The sequence below is a fragment of the Gracilinanus agilis genome, chromosome 2 (assembly GCF_016433145.1).
Source record: "Gracilinanus agilis isolate LMUSP501 chromosome 2, AgileGrace, whole genome shotgun sequence".
Lineage (NCBI taxonomy): Eukaryota > Metazoa > Chordata > Mammalia > Didelphimorphia > Didelphidae > Gracilinanus > Gracilinanus agilis.
The window spans coordinates 479,355,588-479,373,217 of NC_058131.1; the positions used below are offsets into that span (position 1 = coordinate 479,355,588).

The 17,630-nt window shown below is 41.0% G+C and overlaps 1 protein-coding gene across 1 annotated transcript in view; it reads right to left on the minus strand.

Moving 5' to 3' along the window:
• Nucleotides 1-17,630, minus strand: part of MIDEAS (mitotic deacetylase associated SANT domain protein) — a 159,669-nt gene that overhangs the window by 62,559 nt on the left and 79,480 nt on the right. The window contains exon 2 of the mRNA XM_044659976.1: nucleotides 1,940-2,081. The gene's annotated coding sequence lies outside the window, so the exon portion shown is untranslated. The remainder of the gene's footprint in view (nucleotides 1-1,939; nucleotides 2,082-17,630) is intronic.

A 17,630-nucleotide genomic window follows, 5' to 3' on the forward strand; every position in this document is an offset into this window, starting at 1 on the left:
GAGAGAGAGAGAGAGAGAGAGAGAGAGAGAGAGAGAGAGAGAGAGAGAGAGAGAGAATATGACGACAATGACAGCTATTCCATCTTTCCTTTCCCCACTATCTGCTCAGTTTTTCCAGGCTAGACTCAAAGAAGAAAACAACCAACAGTAGCTGTTAAAGCAGTCAACAAAGCAGTCATCAAGTCTATTTAATACTTTAAAAAGAAAAAAGTCAATCAGTGAAGCAGATTAGGTTCACAAAATAACAAAGCATTAAGCAGAGCAGTCTAGCTAGGGTTTGATAAATCCCCAAAACCCCTGCTACTGGGATTTACTGTTCAACTAAAACTACTGGGAAAACTGAAAAACAGTATGGCAGACATTAGGTATAGACCAACAGGTAGGTGGCACAGTGGATAGAACACCAGGCCTGGAGTCAGGGAGACCTGAGCTCAATTCTGACCTCAGACACTTAATAGCTAAGTAACTCTGGGCAAGTCATTTAACCCTGCTTGCCTCAGCTTCTTTTTCAGTAAAAATGAGCTGGAGAAGGAAATGGCAACCACTTCAGAATCCCTGCCAAGAAAATCCCAAATGGGGCTCCAAAGAGTTGGACGTGACTGAAATGACTGAACTACTTATACCATATACAAAGCTGAACTCCAAAGGAATATGTTGATTTGCTTGTAAGAGGTCAACTTATTGACCAACTAAAGAAGGAAGAAAAATACTTTTCTTAATTCTCAAGGAAGAATTCATGATCAAATAGGTGAAAGAAAGATCACAGAAGAAAAAAACAGACAGCTTGAATTAAATAAAATTAAAATGTTTTTGTGTAAACAAAACCAATGCAGCTAAGAATAGAAGGGAAATAGCTGGGAAGAAATCTTTGCAACAATCTTTTTCTAATCAAGGTCTGATATACAAGACATATAAGGGACTGCTTCAAATATGTCAGAACAAGAGCTATTCCCACAGGATAAATGGTCAAGGGCTATGTACAGGCAGTTCTCAAAGAAGGAAATACAAGCTATAAACAGCCTTGTCAAAAAATGCTCTGCTAATAATTAATTTATTATTAGAAATTTTTAGAATAAAACAACAATTTAGTTTCTCAGACCTATTGAATTGGCAAATATTACAGGAAAATGACAATTGTTGGGGGTTGAGGGGCACTTATCCACTGTCACTGCCAAAGTCATTAAGCTGGGCATATCCTTTGACCCTGGGACACCACTTTTAAGCCTATATCTCTGGGTGAACAAAGAAGGAAAGGACCTCTGTGAACAAGAATATTTATAGTAGTACATTTTTCATTATAGCAAAGAATTTGAAACTAAGGGGTGCTCATCAATTGGGAATGGCTGTACAAATGGTGATTTATTCATGCAATGGAGTATTATTGCATCATAGGAAATGATTAAAGAAGGGTTTCTTAGAAGTTTGGGAAGATTTTTATGAATTGATGCAAAATAAGGTAAACAGAACCCAGAGAACAATTTATATAAAAACAACTAAACTAAAATAATGATGATAATAATAGCAGCTATCATTTTTATAGCACTTACTATGAGAGGCCTGTGCTAAGTGCTTTAATATATGTAAATTTATTAACTTATTTGATCCTCCCAACACCCCTGAGGGGTAGGTACTATTATTGTCCCCACTTTACAGTCAATAAAACTGATGTAAACAGAAGTTTTGACTTATCCCAGCTAGCATTTACAGCTATTAAGTATCTAAGGCTAAATTTGAACTAAGATCTTCGTGCCCCAGGCCTATTCATCGCACCATGTTGCTGCCTAACAATAACACTGTAAAGAAAAACATTTCTAAAAGTCTAGGAACTGTGTTCTTTGCAATGACCAACAATGATTCCAGAAAACACTCAAGAGAAGCATCTATACACCCCACTTCCCAACATAGAGGTGACTGACCAAAGATATAGAATAAGACGTACTTTTAAAAGTAACAGCCAATGGTTAATAGAAGAATTTGTTGTGCTTGACTGTGTATTCTTATTCTAAGGGTATTTTCTTTTTTCTTTTTCTTTTTCCCCCAGTGCAGTGTGGGGTGGGCTTGGAAGAGAGGTCAGAGTTGAACTAAAAGAAAAAAAAGAAAGAATGAAAGAAAGAAAGGAAAGAAGGAAAGAAGAAGACATTGAAGCAATTTTTAAAAATGAATAGTTAAGAACACAAGGAAAGTCAGAAGGATAAACAGACAAGTTAGACAGGTTTGGAAATTACTCATAGAATTTATTGCATACTTGAAAGGAAAAGCAAACTATATGTAAAAGAGATTCAGGATTTCATATAGCTTAAATGCTAATTTTATTTAGTGCTTATCTAGTTCAGAATTTTTAAAACGAAGCATAACTAAGGGGAAAAGTTAATTATGAACATAACTGCATAGAGTATTTGCCCTCTACCCTACGAGGGAAGAGGGGGGTCTGACTGGAGGCCCACTAGACACAGGAACTGAGGTCCTAAAGAAGCCGGGTAGCCCTCCGAAGGGGCCACGCATCCAAATCCAAAAGTTTACTGCCCCATCTTAGTGCAGGAGGGATAAGAAAACAACAAGGATCTTTCTTAGGTGAGATCATCAAAGCCCAAATGGTAGCCAGACTGCACACTGACTGGTTGGGAATGCTTAGAATGGGCCAGTCTGACTGTCCAAGTGCCTAAAAATTCTCGTTGTGAACAACGTCTAGCCAGAAAAGACTGAACTCTCTCCATTCCCTGTTCCATCATTGAAAAGAGTCTCCCACGAATGACAGAGGGAGCCAGTTTCCAAAAGGTAAATAGAAAGGCTGTCCCTGTATTCTAGCTGTTTCCAGTCTAATAAGGGGAAAGGACACAAAGTGACTTAACTGATTTTATTGTTGTTGTGGAGTCATTTTGGTCACGTTTCACTCATCGTGAAGCCTTCTTGACAAAGAAAGATACTGGAGTGGTTTGCCATTTACTCCTCCAGTTCATTTTCCACATAAAGAAACTGAGGAAAACAGGATTAAATGACTTGCCCAAGGTCACATAGCTAGGAAGTATCTGAAGCCAGGTTTGAACCCAGGAGGATGAGTCCCTGACTCTAGTTTCAGTACTTTATCCACTGCTCCACATAGCTACCCAATACAATCGATACACATTCCAACCTTCTCTAAGTACCAAGAGATAAGTGAAGGCTCCCAGAATCACAAGATCTCACTCATTCCACATTTCCAAACTGGCCATCTCCAAAGACCTACTGAGCCCTAGCCTGGACAAATAGAACTCAGATATTAGATGTACTGGCAAATGACAATTTAGTCAGGGATCTGGCCCACTAAAAACACAGCAAATTCTGTTAATGCTGGTGTCAGGTTTGGATAAGTTTTGTACTTTGGTTATAAAAATATCTATTGGGGCAGCTTAGGTGGTTCAGTGCAGTGAGGGACAAACTCTTTAAAGAGGGGGCCAAAGGAAGGGAAATGCTCATCTGTCAGTCTGTTTCTAAGGCAACTCTTTCGAAGTTTCATTATATTGTATCCTACTCATTGTATTATTTGTCAGATTAGGAATAAGGTCACGCAGCAGGATAGAACATTTCAGGGGGCTGCATCTCGCCTGCGGGCTGTAGTTTGCCCATCACTGGTTCAGTTCATAGAAAGCCAGGCCTAAAGATGGGATGTCTTAGGTTCAAATGTGGCCTCAGACACTTCCTAGATGAGTGACCCTGGGCAAGTCACTTAACCCCAAATGTCTAGCCCTTTCTGCTCTTCTGCCTTGGAAGCAATACTTAATATAAACTCTAAGACAAAAAGGAAGGGTTTAAAAAATAAAATAAAAGCATCTATCCAGGAATTGGTCAGAGTTGGTAGGGCAAGAGGGATGAGAAGGAAGAGGATATTCTCTCCAATTACAAAATTCTTGTATTATAACATCTGCTGAAAGGAATTCAAATCCAAAAATGGAAATCTTTTTTTGACAGCACATGCATAACCAATAGCAAATTGCTTTCCATCTCAAGGAGGGGAAGGGGAAGGGGAAGAAGAGATGGAGCAAATGTGGATCCCAGAATGTTAGAAAATGAATGGTCAAAAACTGTTTACCTAGGGGGCAGCTGGGTAGCTCAGTGGAGTGAGAGTCAGGCCTAGAGACAGGAAGTCCTAGGTTCAAACCCGGCCTCAGCCACTTCCCAGCTGTGTGACCCTGGGCAAGTCACTTGACCCCCATTGCCCACCCTTACCAATCTTCCACCTATGAGACAATACACCGAAGTACAAGGGTTTTAAAAAAAAAAACTGTTTACCTATAAATGAGAGAAAATAAAACATTACAAAATTTAAAAAAAGAAAGGAATTCATGGCAACACTGCAGGAAGTGGAAGGGAAACAGGGATAATTATTTCCATTTTATAGATGGAAAAACTGAGGCACTAAGAGACTGAACAATAACAATGAGTCAGAAAGAAAGGATCCCACATTTCTAGGCTTCAAGGATCACCATGAGTAATTAAGTTGCCTCATTTCCCTTCCTGACAAACCAAGAATATGCTCAAGCCAACGAGCTTCTCCCCAGTCTGGGGTGGTCCTTCTCAGGCAAGTAAGTACTCTTATACGCAGTCTTCTGACCACTACCCAAGCATCTGGGAGTTATAAACTTATAAGGCTGAACTAAGCTTTCCACAAAATCTAGGGAGGTCTTTGGCCCTCCTATTCAGACTATACTGGTCTCAGGTCCTCTGGGAGGTGGGAGATAATGGGCGCATACTCATTTGGGTGTTCCAGAGCCCAGCAGAGCCCCAAGAGAGCCAATTAAATTTCCAGTGTGTGCATTTAGATCTCAAAACTCAGAAAACACTACAAACCAAGACTGGATTCATTGGGGTTTTTTGCTGTGGTCATTAATTATCTAGAAGACTTAAGATAGTTATGGAGAAAATGCTAACATTTCAGATTAAATTTATAGGATGGTGAATGCAGGGCAGCTAGGTAGCACAGTGGAGAGCATCAGGCCTGGAGTCAGAAGGACCTGGGTTAAAAACCGGCCTCGGAGAGTTCCTAGCTTTGTGACCCTGAGCAAGTTATTTAACCCCATTTGCCTTGCCTTTGCCATTCTCCTGTCTTAGAACTGATACTAAGACAGAAGTTAAGGGTTTTTAAAAAGTTGTCAAATATTTATCAGCCCATCTCTGGTGCAAAGCATTGAATTTGTTATCAGTAATCAACAATCCTAGCATGTAGTGGTGTTATTAAATGGCTACTGTACAGTTGTGGTTGTTTTTTAACCATTTCCTTCTATCTTAGAATCAATACTGTGCATTGGTTCCAAGGCAGAAAAGTGCTAAGGGCTAGGCAATGGCCTCAGGAAGTATCTGAGGCCAGATACTACAAGGTTTTAAAGTCAGGTGCTATCCTAGAAACCAAGGATATAAAGTGAATCAGTCCCTTCCCTCAAGAAGCTTATATTCTGGGGGCAGCTGGGTAGCTCAGTGGATTGAGAGCCAAGCCCAGAGACGGGAGGTCCTGGGTTTAAATCTGGTCTCAGACATTTCTTAGCTGTGTGACCCTGGGCAAGTCACTTAACCCCCATTGCCTAGCCCTTACTGCTATTCTGCCTTGGAGCCAATATACAGTATTGACGCTAAGGCAGAAGGTAAGGGTTTAAAAAAGAAAAAAAGAAGCAGCAGCTTATATTCTACCCAGGGGGGTGGGGGGTGGGGGGTGGGGATGAGGAGATGAGCCAGATTTGTGCCCAATGGCTGCCTGCTTCTCTTTCTCCCCTCTCTTCTGGAAAAGCGTGAGTTGGTTTGTAGGCTACTGGGTAAAAGCTCCCTGGGAATTTGTAGAGTTCACTCTCTTAGCCAATAGCACTTCTAGGATGTTCACCATGGGGAAAGGTACAAGGCTTTCAAGGCCCTCCCATAACCTGGCCTCACCCTGTCTATTCAACCTTATCTTATTCCCCTAAGTGCAACCTCCTCTCCAGTCAAACAAGTTACTCACTGTCCCTCGCATGCCTTTGCTCAAGTTGTTTCTCTGGCCTAAGATGCCCCTCCCTTCAAAGCCTGGTCCAAGTCCTGGATTCTACTATAGGCGACTAATCTACTCACAATAAACTTTCTCTTGCCTAAATTGTATAAATCAATACCACCACACAGTTTAGTAGTGACTCTAATTATTACATCTCCCCAGCTAGAAAGCCAAACTTCTTATGCTCAGGGATTGTATTTTCACCATCATCATCATCATCATCATTATTTTATTATTATTTAAATCTTACCTTCTGTCTTTGACTCAATACTGTGTCTTAGTTCCAAGGCAGAAGAGTGGTAAGGGTAGGCAATGGGGATTAAGTGACTTGCCCAGGGTCACACAGCTAGGAAGTATCTGAAGCCAAATTTGAACCCAGGGCCTTCCAGTCTCTGGGTCTGGTTCTTAATCCACTGAGCCAATTAGCTGCCCCAGAGATTATATTTTATACTGTCTCTCAGGACAGAAGTTTTTACATCTGGGGTCCATGAACTTGGTTTTTCAATATTTTGAGATATATATATAAATAATTGGTTTCCTTTTTAATTCTGTGTAATTCTGTAAAAAAAATTTATTTTATGCACTGAAAAACATTACTCTGAGATAGTCTGTAGGTTTTACCAGGTTGCCAAAAGAGTTCACGGCCCCCAAAAGGCTAAGAACTCCAGATCTAAATAAAGTGTTCACCACTGGAGGGTGGTGGCCATTTTATTTTTGTGTTTTTGTATCCCCAGCAGCTGGGACACAGCAGGCACTTCTGAATAATTTCCAAAGTGACAAGCACAGTGCTAGGCACATAGGAACTGATGAAAAATAAATACCTGTTGACTGATTGAATGAAGAAGTAGATGGAGTTTACAACTTCATAGGGAAAAAAGTACAGAGTCTGATGGACAACTGGCAGCTAGGTGGAAGCAGTGGATAGAGCACCAGGTTTGGAGTCAGGAAGATGAGTTCAAATTCTACCTCAGAAACTTATTAGCTGTGTGACCCTGGGCATGTCATTTAACTCCATCTGCCACAGTTCCTCATTGGAAAAATGACGGCACACTAGAGAAGGAAATGGCAAACAACTCCAGTATTTTTGTCAAGAAAAATTCAGGGACAAAAGTTCATGGGGTCATAAAGAATCAGACACAACTCAACAATAATAATATAATGGACAGCATGCTGGACTTGGGAGCCAGGAAAGCCCAGGTTCAATTCCCATTTCAGAAACTTACTAGCTGGGTAACTCATATCACAACCTCTCTGACCCTCAGCTTTTACAACTGCAAAGAGGGGGGACAATTTGAGAATGGGGATAATAATAGCACCTGTCTTGCAGAATTGTTCTCCAGGGAAGCAACCCCTGGGAAATTGTCTTGTCAGGTGCTACTAAAGCCCCTACTTCCTCAGCATTACCTCCCAACTATGGAGGACCTGGAAAAGAAAGTCCTCCCAACCAAAGTCTTTGGCCCCATCAAATGGGGCAACATCAGAAACACACACATTTTATTCACGGAAATCAATCTCTGAGTTCAAATCTGACCTCAGAAATTTACTATCAGTGAGATCCTGGCCAAGTCACTTAACTTCTATCTGCCTGAGTTGCCCTCTGTAAAATAGTGATGATAAAAGTATCCACCTCCCAGGTTATTGTGGAAATAACATGAGATAATATTTTGTCAAGTGTTTTACAAATCCTAAAGTGTTACAAAGCTATGTTACTTAGCTGTTAAAAAAGCTATTATCATCTGCCTTGCTATACTATGTACTCTTATAGTCTTCTGGTCTGTCTACTGGACTTGCAGCTGGAATCTTCTATATGTGTTGTTTCTCCCTATTAGAATGTGAGCTCCTTGACAAACACTCTTTTTTTTATGAGTTTTTTTTTACTTTTCTTTTTGCTTTTTTTATCATCTATTCATAAAGCACTTCTGAACCAGAAAGCTTCATAAAAACGTGTGCTCATTGTAAGATAAAACATACTTACGTAGGCAAAAGAAACACTCACTGAATCAAAGGACTTTGGTTCAAAACCCAACTTGACTACTTCTTAGCTGTGTGTCCTTAAAATAAACCACTTCATCTCTGTGGGCCTCAGTACCCTAATGTGTCAATCGAGAGGGCTGGTTGTTATTATTCAGTTGTTTTTTCAGTCATATCCCATTCCTCATGACCCCAGTTACAGTTTTCTGGGCAGAGATATTCAAGTAGTTTGCCATTTCCATCTCCAGTTTATTTTACAGATGAGGAAGCTATGGCAAAATGGATTAAGTGACTTGCCTAGGGTCACACAGCTAGTAAGTGTCTGAGGCCAGATTTGAACTCAGAAAGAAAGATGAGTCTTCCTGACTCCTGGCCTGATGTCCTATCCACAGGTTGGACTACAAGGCTACAAGAGATCTTTTTCAGGTCCTTAACTTCTATCTGTCTCAGCTGCCCTCTCTGTTGCAGCAGTAGAGTGCTGAATCTAAAATCAGGAAAATCTGAGTACAAAGCTGGCCTCAGAAATTTACTATCAGTGAGATCCTGGCCAAGTCACTTAACTCCTATCTGCCTCAGTTACCCTCTATAAAATGGTGACGATAATAGCATCCATCTCCCAGGGTTATTGTGAAAATAACATGAGATAATATTTTTTTCAAGTATTTTACAAACCCTAAGTGATTTGATCAACCTATGACCCAAAACACAGTCCTACTAGAGATAAGGTCTGGTGCTGAAAAGCTAATAGAATGTCCATAATAATATACAGTATTTATGTAATGGTTTGAGGTTTGTGAAGCCAGATACATATGTTATTTCATTTGCTCCTCACAACAATCCTGGGAAGATGCTATTGTTATTCCCATTTTACAGCTGAGGAAAATGAGGTTGAGAAGCCAAGGGATTTGCCCAAGATCCAACAGCTAGTAAATGTCTTGTGGTAGGATTTAAATTCAAGTCCCATGCCTCCAAGTCTAGGGCTCGATCCCCTTTGCTACCTAACTATCCTGACTAGAAAAAAGTATGCAGTCGGGGGAAAAAGGACACAGCAGACCCCAAATTGCATTTCAAGTCTTAGCTCAGCCCCAAGTACAGAAAGGTGGGGTGACTTAAATCTCTGCCCTTACCTGAGTTATCTGCAATCCAGTAGAACACAGAAAAGGAAGGGAAGTAGTGGAGTGTTTTGAGTAGCTTAGGTCTGTTCTCAGGAGGATCTGTCTTAGGAGGGCATGGCTACCCCCTCCTCTGTTAGCCACCCCTTAAACCAGTCACTCCTCCCACTCCATCCACTCCAGGGGAGCCTGCCTACGTCAAAAACTCTGTTTCTGCAAAGCCATCTCCATCATCTCCAGTGGCCAGAAGATGCTAGAATTATCTGAACCAACGGACAAGATCGTCTTACCCTGACTCCCTGGCTTTGCTTCAATAACAAACTACTGGAGAGCTTTCTTTTTTTTGTCCCCTAAAACCCTTCCCTCTTCCCTCTTATAATCAATATTGAATGTTGGTTCCAAGGCAGAAGAGCAGTAAGGTCTAGGCAATGAGGGTTAAGTGACTTGCTCAGGGTCACCCAGCTAGGAAGTATCTGAGGCCAGATTTGAACCTAGGACCTCCCATCTTTAGACCTGGCTCTCAATCAACTGAGCCACCCAGCTGCCCCCTTGGAGGGCCTTCTTGACTGACTGGGTGCAAAACCCAGGTCTGACTCAGACCAGACTTTACAATGTGAGTGAGGGCAAGAAGGTTCGCTTCTCCCCAAGGGAGACAAGGGAAAACAAAGAATCCTGGAAGTAGTGCTTAACCCTCCCATTTCCCCCCATTCTACCCCAATATGGAGAAAAAAAAAAAGACCATTCATCCATCCATCCCTCCATCCATCCATCTATCCATTCGTCCCTCCCTCCCTCCATCCCTTCCTCCATCCATCTACCTATCTCTCCTTCCCTCCATCCATCCCTCCCTCCTTCCCTCCATCCATCCATCCCTCTTTCCCTGCATCCATTCATCCATCCATCCATCCATCTCTCTCTACATCTATCCCTCCCCTCCATCCATCCATCTATCCATCTCTCCCTCCATCCATCCATCCATCTATCCATCCATCCCTCCCTCCCTCCATCCACCCCTACCTCCCTCCATCCATCCATCATCCTTATCTATTCATGCATTCACTCATTCATTCATTCAGCATTTATCGAGTACCTACTATGTGTCCAACACTGTGCTGGAAGACAGAAAGAAATCACAGCCCCAGACCTGAAGGCAAGAAATACATGGAACATTCAAATTAAATTAAATTAATTTTTTTAAATAACCCTCATGTTTGCTCCATAGTTCAGAGCAGATGCTCCCTTCTTGACTAAAGAGAACACAAACACACTCTTTCCCTCTGCTGCTCTCCCCCACTTTTCCAGTGAGCTAACTACCGTGGGGGACTGTTTTGTAGCTTTCTCATGTGGGTGTTAGAAAACGTAGCCCGGCTCACCGGGCGAAGCCTCAGGAGGAATAAAGCAACCTCCTACCTAGCAGAGGCACAAGTCTCCCTTCCAGACAGAGGGAAGTTGTGAAGGAAGGCTCCTGAAAGCCAGCAAAGCTTGTGGTGGGTGTGGGTCGGTACAGAGGCTGCAGTGTGTGTGAGGGAACTATGATACCGAAACTGTAGCAACCTAAAGGGAAGCCTGCTGTTACTGATGCCCAAGCCAGGGGGGCAGAAACAGTAAACAGTATCTCAGGCAGGAAATGGGAGAGAAGGCAGTGAGAAGAACCACGGCCCCGGCATCTTCCATCACACGCTGCAAAGAGGCTGCTCTGAGCTGGGAGACGGCAGGCAGGGAGTTACACGAAAGAAATATCACAAATGCCGTGGAACAGGAGAGCTGGAAGCGGGCTTTTAACCTCAAGTCTAACACCCTCATTTTATAGGGAAAAGACCTGCCCAAGGTTACACAGCTAGCTCTGTTCGTGGGATTCCACATTCAGATAATTTTCCACTCTGCCTGCCAATGGAACAGAGTTGGATGAGGTTAGGGAAATGGTGCCAGAGACAGAGATAGGGCTAAGAAACAGCAGCTCCAAAATTCAAATCCTGCCTCAGACACTTACTAAATGTAGGGCTCGGGCCAAGTTATTTATTAGCCTTTTCCTGTCTTAGTTTCCTCCTCTGAAAAATGGGGATAATAATAATAGTACCTACTTCACTGGGTCAAATAAGGCACTATTTGTAAAGCACTTAGCTAGACGTTATTATTTTAATTCAATATAACAAATATTCATTAGGCTCCTAACATACAAGAAGGTGTTCCAGGTCCTTGGAATTAAGAAGTATAATAACCCCTTCCCTCAAGGAATTTATATTAGGTGCTTAAAACAATGTAGGAAAAATAAAGCTGCACTCTTTGTGGTGGCAAAAAAAATTGGAAAATGAGAAGGTGCCCCTCGATTGGGGAATGGCTGAACAAATTGGTATCTGGTGATGGAATACTATTGTGCTAAAAGGAGGAATTCCATGTGAACTGAAAGAACCTTAATGAACTGATGCAAAGTGAAATGAGCAGAACCAAGAGAGCAATGTACACAGAAAGTGAAACATTGTGGAACTATGCAATGTAATGGACTTTACCACTAGTAGCAATACAATGAATGATCCAGAACATTCCCAAGTGACTTATGAGAAAGAACGCTATCCATATCGAGAGAAAAATGGTGGGAATAGAAACACAGAATCAAAACATATGACTTATCACTTGTTTATATGGGTATAGGAATTGGGGTTTTGGTTTTAAAAGATTGCTCTATTGCAAAAATGAATAATATGGAAATAGGTATCAAGTGATAACATTTCTATAACCCAGTGGAATTGCTTGTTAGTTCTGGGAGTGGGGAAGGAAGAGGGGAGTGAGAGAAAATGAATCATGTAAAAATGGAAAAATATCTAAAAATAATAAAATTTTAAAATAAAAAAACAGGATAAAAATAACAATGTACACACTTAAGGAAATACAAGGCATGGATATACAGAGTAATTTTGAGAGGAAGAGAATATTAATTAGTGGGACTGGGTAGGGAAATAAGGAAAGCTCTCCTGTTACCATACACTGAAGGAAAGCAGGCAGGGATTTAAGAAGTGGAAGTGAGAAAGCATTTAATTTCAGACACGAGGAACCACTTGTTTCAAAGATGAAAGAGGGATGAAAGAGGGAAGGAAGGAAAAAAAGAAGCCCTGGACTCGAGAAGGCAAATAGAACAGGCCTAGGCACCACTGAGACTGTTGTTTTAATGTTGAAGTCCTGAAGCCCATCCATCCTAAAAGGAAGGGCTTTGCCACACAACCTTGGGGCAACCCATAAAGCAAAGATTCCAAAGGAGTCAATAATAGCCAGGACATTTTTTCCATCTCTCTCCTAAATAGCCTTCATGCACCCTGTCAGGGAATCGTTCTTTACCTTCCAGGAGGCAAACAAAAGATACTCCCATCCCATCAAGATTCCTATCTGTGGGCCATTTGGTCCAGTACATTTTAGCACAAAAAGTCCGATGGAGACATTGGTACCAAAGATAAGTGCTATTCATGAAGCCGTCTCAAAAATGGATGGGGGTTGGGTGGGGCGGGTAGAGCAGTTAGGCAGCACAGTGGATAGAGCTACAGGTATGGAGTCCACAGGACCTGAGTTCAAATTTGGCCTCAGAGAATTCCTAGTTATGTTGACCCTGGGCAAGTCACTTAAGGATTGCCTAGCCCTTGATACTCTTCTGTCTAAGTACTGATACTAGGACAGAAGGTAAGGGCTTTTTTAAAAATGGAGAAAGGGCGTCTTCCTGCTTCGTATGCAACCTCCAGTGCTATTAGGAAGGTGGCTAGTCCTCAGTCTCCTTCTTTTCAAACCAGCATGCATGGCCTTGTGGGTCATTAATGTCAACATCAACTTTATTTATCAAAAAGGGAAGAAAGGAAGTAAAGAAAGAAGGAAGGAAGGAAAGAGGGAGTGAGGCAAGGAAAGGCAGGAGGAAGAAAAGAAAGAAGCATTTATTAAATGCCTAAATGCCAAGGCACTGTGCTAAATATTTCACAACTATTCTGTTTGATTCTTTAAACAACCCTCTGAGGGAAGATAGGTACTATTATTATCCTCATATTACAGGTGAGGAAATTGAGGCAGATAGAAATTAGATGACTTACCCAGGGTCATGTAGCTAATGAGTTTTTGAGTCTGAATTTGAACTCAGAACTTCCTTGGGATCAGAAAGGCTTTCAAAATTCATCCAATCAAGCTCCTTGCCTCAAATCAGAATAGAGCTGCAAATATTTTAAACAAATACACATTCTTAGAGCTTTCCAAGGAAAGAAAACTAATAAAGAGCAGAAAATATATTCGAACAAGACTGATATAAGTGAAACTGCTTCTCAAAAGGATAAAACACCATACAGATTCAATGTGGAATAAGAACAGCATAGTATAGTAGGAAAAAGTTGGGGATTTGGAGTCAAAGGATTTGGGTTCAAATCCCAAACCTTCTCCTGTATGATCTTAAGCAAAACACTTAACTTCTCTTGGCTTCAGTTTCTTCATCACTAAAATGAAGAAGCTGAACTTAATGATCCTTAGCATCCCTCCTAGTTCTAAATCTATTCTTTGAGATAACTTTCTCTATTAACTACTAGCATAAGTAACATTTACATACAGCTTTTAGTGGCTGTAAAGCACTTTGCATATGCTATTTCCTTTGATCCTCACAACCCTTGGAGATAGGTGCCATTGTTATCTCCATTTTACAGACGAAGAAAACTGAGGCTATGAGGTTAGGTGACCTGCACAAGTCCTCCTGCCTCCAAGCCTAGCAGTCTATCCACTGGGCCATCTAATTTCTTCAATAATAAGAACAGCTAGCATTTATAACAACACTTTAAGGTTTCCAGAGCACTTTTTAAAAGTCCCATTTGACTCCCACAACAAACTTGTGAGGTCAGTGCTATTGTTGTCCCCATTTCACAGATGAGGAAACTGAGGCCAAATGAAGTTAAATGATTCTCTAAGAATCTCAAAGTACTTTTCAGATATTCTTACTCTCGTGACATCCTTGTAAGGTAAGTCAAGGAACAGATACTAACACCACTCCCTTTAAAGATGGGGAAGTCCAGCCACAGAAAGAGAGGAGGTGGGGAGGAGGAAGGGAGAGAGGGTGGAAGAGGAAGAGGGAGAGGGAGAGGGAGAGTGAGAGGGAGAGAGAGAGGGAGAGAGCAAAACTATAGAGCAAAGCAAGAATGGAACTGAGAAGAGGCCCAGACTTCCTGGACCACTGATTCAAGGGACCTTAAAACAAAGGATATACAGAATGTTAGAGACAGAAGAGACCTTCAAGATCATCTCATTCCAACCCCCTTGGTTTTTGTTTATCCATCATTTTGGTTGTGTCTGTCTGTGATCCCATTTGGGATTTTCTTGGCAAAGATACTGGAGTGGTTTGTCATTTCCTTCTCTGGCTCATTTTCCAGATGAGGAAACCAAGGTAGACAGGGTTAAGTGACTTGTTCAGGGTCACTGTGTGAGGCCAGATTTGAACTTGGGTGTTCCTGACTCCAGGCCTAGCTTTCTATCCACTGCGCCACCTAACCTCCTTGCTTTACAGATAAGGAAGTAGAACTCTAGAGAGATAAAGTGGTTTTCCACTGTCACAGAGTAGTGAGTGGCTTAGCTGATATGAAAACCCAAGTCTCTTTATCTTCTGGTTCTGTATACCTGGCACTCGGGTATACCAGTAAAAATGTTTAACCAGCAATACAGAAAAAAAAAATACCCTGACCATACTCTTTTAAATTTAATCTGCATTATTAACATTTTCTTAAAATGTTATACATGACATTATTTCTTTATATTTTCTCCATCATTTTCTTAAGTCTAGATAATTAACAAAATAATAAATCAAGCTCTAAGGGGCAGCTGGGTGGCTCAGTGGATTGAGAGCCAGGCCTAGAGATGGGAGGTCCTAGTTTCAAATCTGGCCTCCCATACTTCCCAGCTGTATGACCCTGGGCAAGTCACTTAACTCACCATTGCCTAGCCCTTACCGCTCTTCTGCCTTGGAACCAATATACAGTATTGACTCCAAGATGGAAGGTAAGGGTTATTTAAAAAAAAAAAACAAGCCCCAATTTGTAGCATTTACTGATTTCTGAGGTCAAAATGCTCACACAAGCAGGAGTATTCAGACTCCCACACGCCCCTCCCTGCACTGTACCAGGCAGACCAGATACTCAACAGTTATTCCATTTATCTGGGCTCGGGTAACACATGAAATCAGGTTAGAATATCTCCTTCCCTCCAAACATCATTCATGTCGACCAGGGTGTACCTACTCACTTTCTTAAAATCCAATCCGGTTAGACTGTATCTCCACAGAGTACTTAAGAAAGATGGTGCAAAGCATCACGAGCAGGTCAGGGAGGGGTGTCAGAGGAAAGGTTTCGGCCCTAGAGTTCCAAGTACCAGGACCAGCCTTGCTACCCACTCACTCCATGATCGTGGGCATCCCTTGTCTGCTTAGGGCTCCTTGCTCTGAAGCCCTGCAGGCCTCCATCTGAGAAATGGGTGTGACCCTTCTGTCTATCTCGCTGCAGATGTGGTGAGTCAAGAAGAGAGGGTGAATGGCCACATATATAGCCTTTGAAGTCAAAGGGCTATGAGTAATTATGGATCATTTAGCTGCTTCTTCGGCTTCACAAAACGGGCAGCTATGCCTAGAGATGGAAGGTACTGAATTCAAATCTTGTCTCAGACACTTCCTAGTGGTGTGACCCTGGGCAAATCACTTAACCCCCACAGCCTACTCCTTACTGATTCTAAGAAGGAAGGTAAGGGTTTATTAAAAAAAAAAAAAAAAAAAAAAAAAAAAAAAAAAAAAAAAAAGGTGAATTGCTCATATAACCTTTACTGGACAAGTAAAAGATATTATTCAGAAAACATATGCAAAATGTAAAAGTACCAGTCTTTGAAAAGCTTATTCTACTCTCTCCAGCTGTCTCCTCCAAACTCCACAAATGCCCTATTTCTTTCATTCTTTTACCAATACCTTCCTTTTAAAACAGAGGTTCTTAAGGCACAGCCAAGCCGGCAGAGGAGCAGGAAGTACAGTGGAACTAACCCACACCCACACACCTCTAACATAGCCAAACATTAAAAAATGCACCAGACTGAGTGCTGATCAGGAAATCCAAAAGAAAAATCATAGTGAGTCATTTTTCCAGCCCAGGTCAGCATACGGAGACAGAGAAAGGTCAGTCCTGATATCCTCCACAGAAATGTGTAGAGTGTGTCTCTACAAAAACATTCAAAGTCAAGAAGCAGACTGGAAGAATGAACAAATGAAAGAAGTATCCCACTATAAAGAGTTATTATGGTGACTGAGATGTTTAAGACACCAACCCCAAAGAGGAAGGAAAATGACTCTAAAATATATGTTTTGACAAACAAAGCCTCAAAGAAAAACATGGCTTGGGCACAAATTCAACTAGAATTCCTGGAAGAGATCAAGCAAGTTAAAAAAAATTAAATGAGAATGCTAGAGGAAAAAAATGGAAAAGAAATGAGAGCTATGGAAGAAAACTGGAAGAAGAATTAATGTCTTGGTATAAGAGGTACAAACCTTACCTTAAGCAACAAATCCCCTTAAATTCGAATGGGCCAAAGAGACAATGAGAAACATTAAAACAAGATTAAAAGACTAAAACAAATGAAGAAAGATATCCTATAGATATCTCAAAGCAAAAAATGACTTAGAAAACAGATTGAGAAGAGACAACTTATATTGGACTACCTTAAAAGCCATGACTAAAAAAAAAAAAAAGAACCTAGGCATCATATTTCAGGAAATCTACCCCAACCTCTTAGAACCAGAGGGCAAAGTGGAAATAAAAAGAATTCACCAGTCATCTCCGGAAAGAAACCTCTAAATTGAAAACTGCTAAGAACATTCTGACTAGAATCCAGAGCTTTCAGGTCAAAGAAAAAAATAACTCAAGTACAGAAAAGCCACTGTCAGGACCATACACAATTTAACACCTATCACCATAAAGGAATGGAGATCTTGGAATACAGTATCCCAGAATATAAAGGATTTAACCAAGAATAATTTACCCAGAAAAAATGGGTATAATCCTACAGGAGAGGAAAATGAGCCTTTAATGAAATAAAGGATTTCCAAGCATCTCTGATGGTAAGACTAGAGCTGTAGAAAAACTTTGAAGTCCAAACACAGGAGTCAAAAGAAACAAAAAGGTAAAAATGACTCAATAATCATAAGGGACTAAACAAAGATACATTATTTATATTCTAATGTAGGAAGATAAAAACGTGTGTTTCTCAGAGCCATATCATCTTCAGTGGTCAGAGAGGAAGATTAATTAGAAAAAAAAGCCCAGAAAGGGTTCTGATGTTTTTATGATTCTTCAAAGAAGACTAGAAAAGGAGGGAAAGAGGAATATGCCAAGGGAAAAGGAAAGATGGGGAAATTTTCTCATAATAATATAAGGGTACCCAATTAGAAGGCTATGCAAATAAAGAAGAATGGGATGAGGGATGTTTCTACTTGAACCTCACTCTCTTCTGAACTGGTCAAAGAAGGGGAAAAATATATACACACAGAGTTGGACACAAATATGTCAGTCAACAGAGAAGAA